Here is an 8,713-nt window from a genome sequence, read left to right on the forward strand (position 1 = left end):
AACATACGTAAGATACACACAACTATACACATTCAGTTTGTAGAATAATAACACAAATTCCCATGTACACATCACCCAGGCTAAAAATATCATTTATTTGCTATCTCAGCCTTTCAAATTTCCCGTTTTTGTCTTTTTTTTTTCCCCCACGTGTTACCTCTGGCAACCATTGACAGGTGTATTCATGGGTAGTATGTGCATATAATTTATAAATAGCTAAGGGTACATATGTTGGAGGCTGCATTTCTTATTTAAAAACCTGTTACTCCAAAAGCTTTGAGATGGCTGCTCAAGGAATGGTCTCTCCTTTGGGGTTCCTGCTTGTCTCTGTCTGCCTGCCCCCTACTCTGCCCACAGGGCCCCTTTGCTCACTGCCTTGCGTGCACGAAGCTGACCGGCTTAGTTACCTTCCTCTGTTCGAGTACCCAAGGGACGAGCTGAGCGGTCCAGCCTGTGAACTGGCCGCCCCCGGGCTGCAGCGCGTGTGACCGTGTGGTACAGCAGACCATCCACTGCCGCCCTTAGGCGTGTGGGCAGGTCACGCACCGTGTCACCTGGGGTAAACTTACCTCCAGTGGGATAGCTAACTACTCACAGGTATTGCCTCCCAGAGCCTTTATTATTAGTCTTTATTCCTGAATTCTTAATCTACCTACGTCCATTTTAATCGATTCCATTTAAGAATCTAACATTTTTCATTTCACTAAGTTCATTCAGTTCTGATACTAATTGTTAGGAATCGTCACCCATATACCACGTTTGTTACAAAGTTTTATAAAAGCATGTATCTGTTTCCCTATTTCTACTTGTGATTTGATCTATATGGTGAATGCGGTTTATACCCTGCACTTTTAAAATTTGATGGCTTGGTAATATGTCATAATATTGGGGAGGCAAGTCTTTTTCTTCTCTTTGCCATTATTTTTACCACCTTCTTGTACTTTCCTGTATAGCTTTTCCATAGCTATTTTTCATATTTATTTTTCCAGATTAATTTCAGAATCTTTCTTGTTGAGCTTCCCAAAAATGCCATTGGAACTTTTTAAAGTAAGGTTTATTGAGGCGTATGCGTGAGATCTATGTTGTGGATATGCCTAAATTATACGCTAACTGCCAGGCCCTTTTGAGGAAGGAAGGTGATCCTCTGCAGGGCTCCGTGGCCCCACTTTCAGTCTCACCAGAGCCTGAGCTGCCCGGGAGACAGGCAAGTTCAGCCTCTCCCAGACCTACTTCATTACTTGAGCTATTCTCATCAGCCCCGGGGCGACTGGAGGGCAACGTTCCTCAATCTTGTTTCAATTCAATTCTCCAAGATGCCCACGGGGAAATACTGCATTTAGCCCTGATAAGGCCTCACAGGCTAACCAAACAGCATATCTTTTTGCTTTTTGCTGTAATTACATCAACAGAGAAACCCTCGGCATCCTCTGTTGCAGAGAAGTTCTGACAGGGAGTGATCTATGTGTTTGATTAAAATTTGAAAAATGGAGCGATCCAACCATTATCAGAAAATGGAATTTGTTTACTTGAGAGACTCTTTCAAATTATGTGTTTGATGGAAGGAAAATTAATTAAAGAGAGGGCTTCCTGGTTGGGGGAAGATGAATTACTTTATTAGTTTTTACTTTCCCTCTTCCTCCTGGGGAGAAATGAGGGGGCTCTGCGGCCTAGAGGGGACGGAGGTCAACGTGTCGTGGAACAGTGGTTCTCAAACCTTCATGTGAGTTACGAATCACCTGGAGGTCTCGTGAAAATGCAGGTTTTTGATTCAGGAGCTCTGGAGGGGAGGCTGAGACCCTGTGTTTTCTAGTTAAGCCCCGGGGTGCCACGACACTGCTGGCCCAGGGCCACGCTTGGGTGAAAGGGCTGGGAGGTGGTTCTTGTATTGGTTTTACCACAAACCTGCAGAGGAGTCCCCACTCGGGCCTTTCCTCCCCCACACGACGAGGACCTGCTGGAAGGTCTGCGACACGTCCCATAGCCAGTTGGCATAAAGGCCTCGAGGCCATCGTGGAGACCTCGCGGCCCAGCGGACACAGCCCAGGGCTCTTGGTAGGACTGGTTGAGACCGGAAGGCCCGCACACATCCACAAGGTTCAGCTTTGGCATCATCTTCATGGAAAATGGCTGAAGGGCCGCCAACTGCAGACCCGCCCAGGAATACTTCAGATGGCTCGACTACACGACCGTGTCCCTGGGTGCGTCCCTAAAAAGGGCCTTGACAGGCACAGGAATCATCAGAGCGGCCCCCAGCTTGACTGACAACGGCCAGCTGCTGCTCATGGCTGCGGCCAGCGAGGAACATGCCTGCTCCCTCCTTCCGCTGGCGGCCCGTGGTGTCCCGGGCCCAGGAAGCCTCCAGGAGCCTCTGAGCAAGCTTCTGTGCCTCACACAGCCGGGCCGTCTCTGTGCAGTCCACTCCCCCCACCGCTTAACCAACCGAGCCACCCGGGAGCCCCATAGAGCTGAATACGTTTCGGATGTGCGTGTCATTGCCGGGCTCACGCTGTCCCTTTGAGCTTTGCCATCAGTAAGCACCCAGCTCCTGCCGGGGTGGGAGCGCCAGACGCACTGTGCCTTAGTCTTCCCTGTCCTCGTGGCGCTTGGCTTTGTGCTCAGTTATTCCTGCTGCGCAAAGAAAACAACTAAGAGCAGGGTGGGGGGCAGCCTTTCCCATGTGGTCCAGCCCAAACACCGCCACTCCCGAGGGGGAACGCATGGAGGCTTGTGGGGGCCGTGCCACTCGAAATCCCGCGTGTCCTGGGCTGAGTGCAGACACGGACACAGAGTCCATGTGCAACCTGGACACAGCGCACCTCTGTGACAACGGTGTCGAGGCCCCTTGCAAGGAAAGCACCCAATTGTAAACTTGACTTTTCACTGACTGCCTATTTGCTGATATTAAACAAAACACCCAAGCTTCTTTGTTTTGGTTTGTTTTTTAATTATTTTTTTAATGTTTATTTTTAAGAGAGAAAGACAGAGCATGAGTGGGGGAGGGGCAGAGAGAGAGGGAGACACAGAATTCAAAACGGGCTCCAGGCTCCGAGCTGTCAGCACACAGCCCGATGCGGGGCTCGAACTCACAGACCGTGAGATCATGACCCGAGCCGAAGTCAGATGCTTAACTGATTGAGCCACGCAGCGCCCCCCCGCCCAAGACTTCTCTGGATGTGATGATGGCACTGTGGCTATGTTCTGCAAAGACAGAGCTGGCATCTTCCAGAGTCACACCCATGGGGCACTGGGGTGGGTGGGGGTGGGTGCCTGTAGCTGAAACCAGATCAGCCCTGCAGCGATAATGAAAGCAGCTTGGTGACGGGCGTTACCAAGTCCGCTGAACTATTCCACACTTGGATTGGCTTTTAAAACTCCCACCATGAAAGGAAAAAAGAAAATTTGTTTTCTTTCGATTAGACAGCCAGATATGTTCTCCTGAATTAGTACACAGGGTGCGTGACTTTTAAGACCGCCCCCACCCCGCAATGAGGGGGTACATTAGAACCCGGACTCCTACGTGAACCAAAGCAACAATTACAGCGGGGGGCTCTGTGCAGATGGGTCGGGCCAGGCTCTTGCTCTCAGCCCTTCCGTAGACTGTAGAGCCAGAGTCCCTGCCGTGCACAGAATGTGACACCGGGCCTCTTCTCCAGCCTCTACCTGCCGTCCTCCCTGGCTCCCTGAGCTACTGTGACGCCAGGCCCCTTGCTATTCTTGCTTCCCAAGCACACTCCGGGGTCAGGGCCCTTTTCCTGGGAGGTTCCCCCCAGGTACTCACACAGCTCGCTCTCAAGTTTCAGATGGTCACCCCCCAAAGGACCGTCCATGACCAGTTAATGCCGGTCCTCCCCATCACTCTTCAAACTGTTACTTCTCTTCTTCACAGCACTCACTGACACCATTTAATACATCTGCTCAAACTCCGTCTACTTCACTACAGATAAGGGGACTTCATGAGGCCTCCGTGCCCACCAGGTCCTTGAGAAAGGACCCCGTCACACCGCCTGCTCTTACCGTATAATCGTGCCCTGGTGTTCTTGTGTCGACCAAATGCCTCAAGTTTCTGGTTCGAGCCTTATGGGTTTTTTTCCAAGAAACTTGTCTCTAAATCTGAATGCCATTTAAGCAAGCAGATGTGAGCAGTTCGTTAAGGCAGGACGACCAAACAGGTCCAGGAGGTACGTGCGTGCCAGTACGGGGAGGGGGTCAGAACAGGCAGGGGCCTGTCACGAGACCACACACTTCAAGGCAGGCTCAAGTGGACCCGTGACGGAGGGAAGGCAGGACACGCTTCTAACCAACCCACTTGTGGACACCGTCTGTCAAGCAAGGCCCAAACCCCCACGCTCACCAGGGCCAGAAGGAACGGCAGCCCCCACCTAGAGGCATGTTAGGCACGTGCTGTTCTCCTCGGCTTCTCGTGACTGTGACGTTGACCCAGGGCCAGCGGTGCTGTGAGCACTCCCAGGTCACGGGCAGGAAAAGAGGTCTCCGAAGGGTTAGCTCGGCGCGCACGGTCCGTGTTGAAACCAGATCTGGTTTCGGTGCAACGCGTTCCTGAGGAGCAAGACTGTGATGGTTCCGGGTGAGCTCGCAGGCTGTGTGCTCAGCGCACAACTTCCAGCACCTGCAGGAGAGGCTCTGGACTACGTGTGTGCACGTGTGCACGTGTGCGTGACAGGGTCAGGGGAGCACGGACAGGACAGCTCAAGTTTGCCCTGAAAAGTATTTTGTCTCTGGCTAATCCACCACCTAACCTTGGCGAGAACAGTGGGCTAATTTCATTATTGACCAAAGTCAGCAATCAACAGATGTACAGTAATAGGGGTGCCTGGGTGGCTCAGTCAGTTAAGTGTCCAGCTCCTGATTTCCACTCAGGTCATGATCCCACAGTTCGTGGGTTCAAGCCCCACATCAGGCTCTGTGCTGACAGCGTGGAGCCTGCTTGGGATTCTCTCTCCCTCTTTCTCCGCCCCTCCCCCACTTGCTATCTTTCTCTCAAAATAAATAAAAATAAACTTAAAAAAACCCCACCAAAATATATATACAATAATATAAAAAACTATAACAATTAAGAGTCACGTAACAGCCGGGCATCATCTGTGCTAGTCACCGTAGCAACACGTGGGGCTCGAACCCACGAACCGTGAGATCACGACCTGGGCTGAAGTCAGATGCTCATCCTGACTGAGCCACCCAGGTGCCCCTAAGAGATTTTAAATATTGATGATTCAAGGTAAATACATCCCAATGCTGTTTCTTGGTTTGGGAATAATGGTGATCTTTAACTTACTCCCTCCAGTTTTTGTGTATATTCCAAATTTCCTTTACTGAGAATATAGTAAAATTGTGGAAGAAGAGCCAATAGACTTTAAAATACATCTTAGCAACGAATAACGAATGATCACCGCCTGAGTTCTGGAGGTGTTAAGGAACACTTGGCTAGGGGCGCCTGGGTGGCTCAGTCGGTTAAACGGCCGACTTCGGCTCAGGTCATGATCTCGCAGTCCGTGGGTTCGAGCCTCACGTCGGGCTCTGTGCTGGCAGCTCAGAGCCTGGAGCCTGTTTCAGATTCTGTGTCTCCCTCTCTCTGACCCTCCCCCGTTCATGCTCTGTCTCTCTCTGTCTCAAAAATAAATAAATGTTAAAAAAAATTAAAAAAAAAAAAAAAAAAAGGAACGCTTGGCTAAAGGGGTAACTGCATCCCGTTAGCAAATAGGAGGAGCCACCCATATCATTAAGAATAACGGGACTCTTGGGGCGCCTGGGTGGCGCAGTCGGTTAAGCGTCCGACTTCAGCCAGGTCACGATCTCGCGGTCCGTGAGTTCGAGCCCCGCGTCAGGCTCTGGGCTGATGGCTCGGAGCCTGGAGCCTGTTTCCGATTCTGTGTCTCCCTCTCTCTCTGCCCCTCCCCCGTTCATGCTCTGTCTCTCTCTGTCCCAAAAATAAATAAAAAAAAACGTTGAAAAAAAAAAAATTAAAAAAAAAAAAAAGAATAACTGGACTCTTGGGGCGCCTGGGTGGCTTGGTCGGTCGGGCGACTGACTTCGGCTCGGGTCATGATCTCACGGTTGATGAGTTCAAGCCCCATGTTGGGCTCTGTACTGACAGCTCAGAGCCTGGAGCCTGCTTCCGATTCTGTGTCTCCCTCTCTCTGCATCTCCCCTGCTTGTGCTCTGTCTCTGACTCTCAAGAAATAAATAAATGTTAATAAAAAAATTTTTTTTTAAAGAGTAATGGGACTCATGACTGTGAGTAGAAAGTATAAACTCAGTGGATGAAAAATGCTCTGCGTGGGTGGCTGCTCTTTTAAAAGTAGCTCACGCAGATTTAAATTGTACTATATGAAAAAAAGATGTTGAGGGATTGTGGATGACTTCAAAAATTTAGTCTTTTTATGGACTTAAAGCAATAAAAGATATTTTAACTTTTTTATACTTTATTTTGTGACAGATAGACAGCAAGTGGGGGAGGTGAAATCAAGAGTTGGATGCTTAACGGACTGAGGCACCCGGGCGCCCCAAAAGATACTTTAAAATAACTCATCTGCAATTCCAAATCACTCTACTGTGGGGGGTACCTGGCTGGCTCCGTGGGTAGAGCATACGACTCTTGATCTCAGGGTCATGGGTTCAAGCCCCACGTTGGGCACAGAGCTTACATAAACAACAACAACAACGTAAATCGCTCTACTGGGTTCCCATTAGCCTCCAGCCCTCGGGTGTTTTACTGTGGACTGACCAAATGGGTGTGTGTTCAGTGAATCTCGCCCCCTGGACCTCAGGTTACCAGCTGCCTCGCGGATAGCCGGGTGCATGAAGTACTTCCGTGCATGCTGCACAGGGAGGATTCTTCTACTTTTCAAATAAACAACAGCGTTTCTAAAAATACGAATTCCCTTGGAGAGCCCAGCACGAGCACTTGAAGGTCTGCAAGGGATACTTTGTTGAAAGGCAGCCTTCGTTCTGATTTCCCCGAACTCACAACTGGAAAGGTTGCCCGCCCGCCACAGTGCACCCCCAGGCTTGGTTGGATTCACACGGTCATGGTCAGCACCCCACGGCAGCGGGTCACGCAGGGGCTTGACCGGACACGGAGACCCACGTTCTCACCTAGGTTCACGAGGAAGGGCAGTAGCCGCATCTCTGGGACTGTCCCCTCGCGCTTAAAACGAGATTTGACGTCATCCCTGCTTCTAACATCCTGATTCTAAGCCTTTAAACTTGACACTGGAACGAACAGCAAATGCGGTTCTTCAAAAGCCGCCGTTCGCTCTCTGGATCCTCGTGCAGCTCTAACCTGTGACATCGGAGAACGAAGACTCCATTTTATCTGGGGCCAGCCTGCTGCAAAGTGACCCACACAAATGTCCTGTGGCCTAAAGCAGACCAGCTTCTCTCACGTCTGGCATGTTAGACATTTGGTATTTTCTTTGTCACATGAGACCAGTCCTTCAGCGAAGCCCCTCACCTTCTTGACAAGGTTCCTAGGAAAGTCATTCCACCTTGGCGTTTACAGGAACTCAGTCCTGTGGCTATTTCTTCTCTACTGGATACGGGAGAACGGCCAGGTGCCAGCCGGTCAGGTTGCTGGCACAAAGCCACACAGACTGGGGGCGGGGCGCGGGGGCAGGGGCTTCAGCATGGCTCATTTTCTCACCAGGCTGGAGCCTCCGAGCCCGAGATCAAGGTGTCAGCGGGGTTAAGTTTCTCATGGAGCTGGTCTTCTGTGCCCCCGCCCTCTTCTTTAAGGACACCAGTCACACTGAGCGAGGGTCCACCCTAACGGCCTCATTTTATCTGAGTCACTTCTGCAAAGACGCCCTCTGCCAATACAGTCCCATTCTGAGGTACTGGGATCAGCACTTCACCATCCGAATCCTGGGGGCGGTGACCATGCAGCCCATGGCCGCTTTGGAGTATAAGGTTTTCCTTTTTCATGCACTTTGACGTATTTCTTGTAGGTTTAACGCAAGTATTGTGAATTTAAAAACCGCGACAGGCCTGTATCATGTGCACGTGGAACCTAAGTGATGTGCAAGAGTGTGTCTGACTATAAACTGTACCCGTTGCATTAGGATTTACTGAAAACTTGGGGAGTACTTGGCCCTGGGTGGCCGCTTCTGGTAGGAAAAAGGGACACTCGAGCCCAGACGCCCAGGGAAGCTGAATTCACAAAGGATTCACACCACCACTCGTTCTCCTCAACGGCTGTGTGCACAGCACGCTGTTAACAGACACACCAAAGGATGGGTCAGCTTTTCACTTGTGCAGATCAAAACGCTGCTTCCCCACAGAACGCTTTCTCCAGCCTGATCCCCAGGCCACCAGCATCTGAGGCACCTACGTGTTGTTTGTGAACACAGGGGTCCAGGGTGCCTGGGTGGCTCCCTCAGTCTGACTTCGGCTCAGGTCATGATCTCGTGGTTCGTGGGTTCAAGTCTCGCATCAGGCTGTGTGCTGACAGTGCAGAGCCCGTTTTGGATTCTGTGTCTCTCTCTCTCTCTACACTTCCCCACTTACGCTCTAAAATAAAATAAACATTAAAAAAAAAAAAAAATGAGCGTACAGGTCTGCGTCCCACCCGGAACCTGCGAATCCAGCCCTGGCCGGAACCTGAGCTCTAACAAGCACCCAAGGGGCCCACCCGAGTCTGCGGGTCTGTGCTGCCGTGGACGCACCCACCCTTCACCACAAGAAAGGTCACACTGTC

Source organism: Panthera onca, chromosome E1 (genome assembly GCF_046562875.1).
Source record: "Panthera onca isolate mPanOnc1 chromosome E1, mPanOnc1 haplotype 2, whole genome shotgun sequence".
Lineage (NCBI taxonomy): Eukaryota > Metazoa > Chordata > Mammalia > Carnivora > Felidae > Panthera > Panthera onca.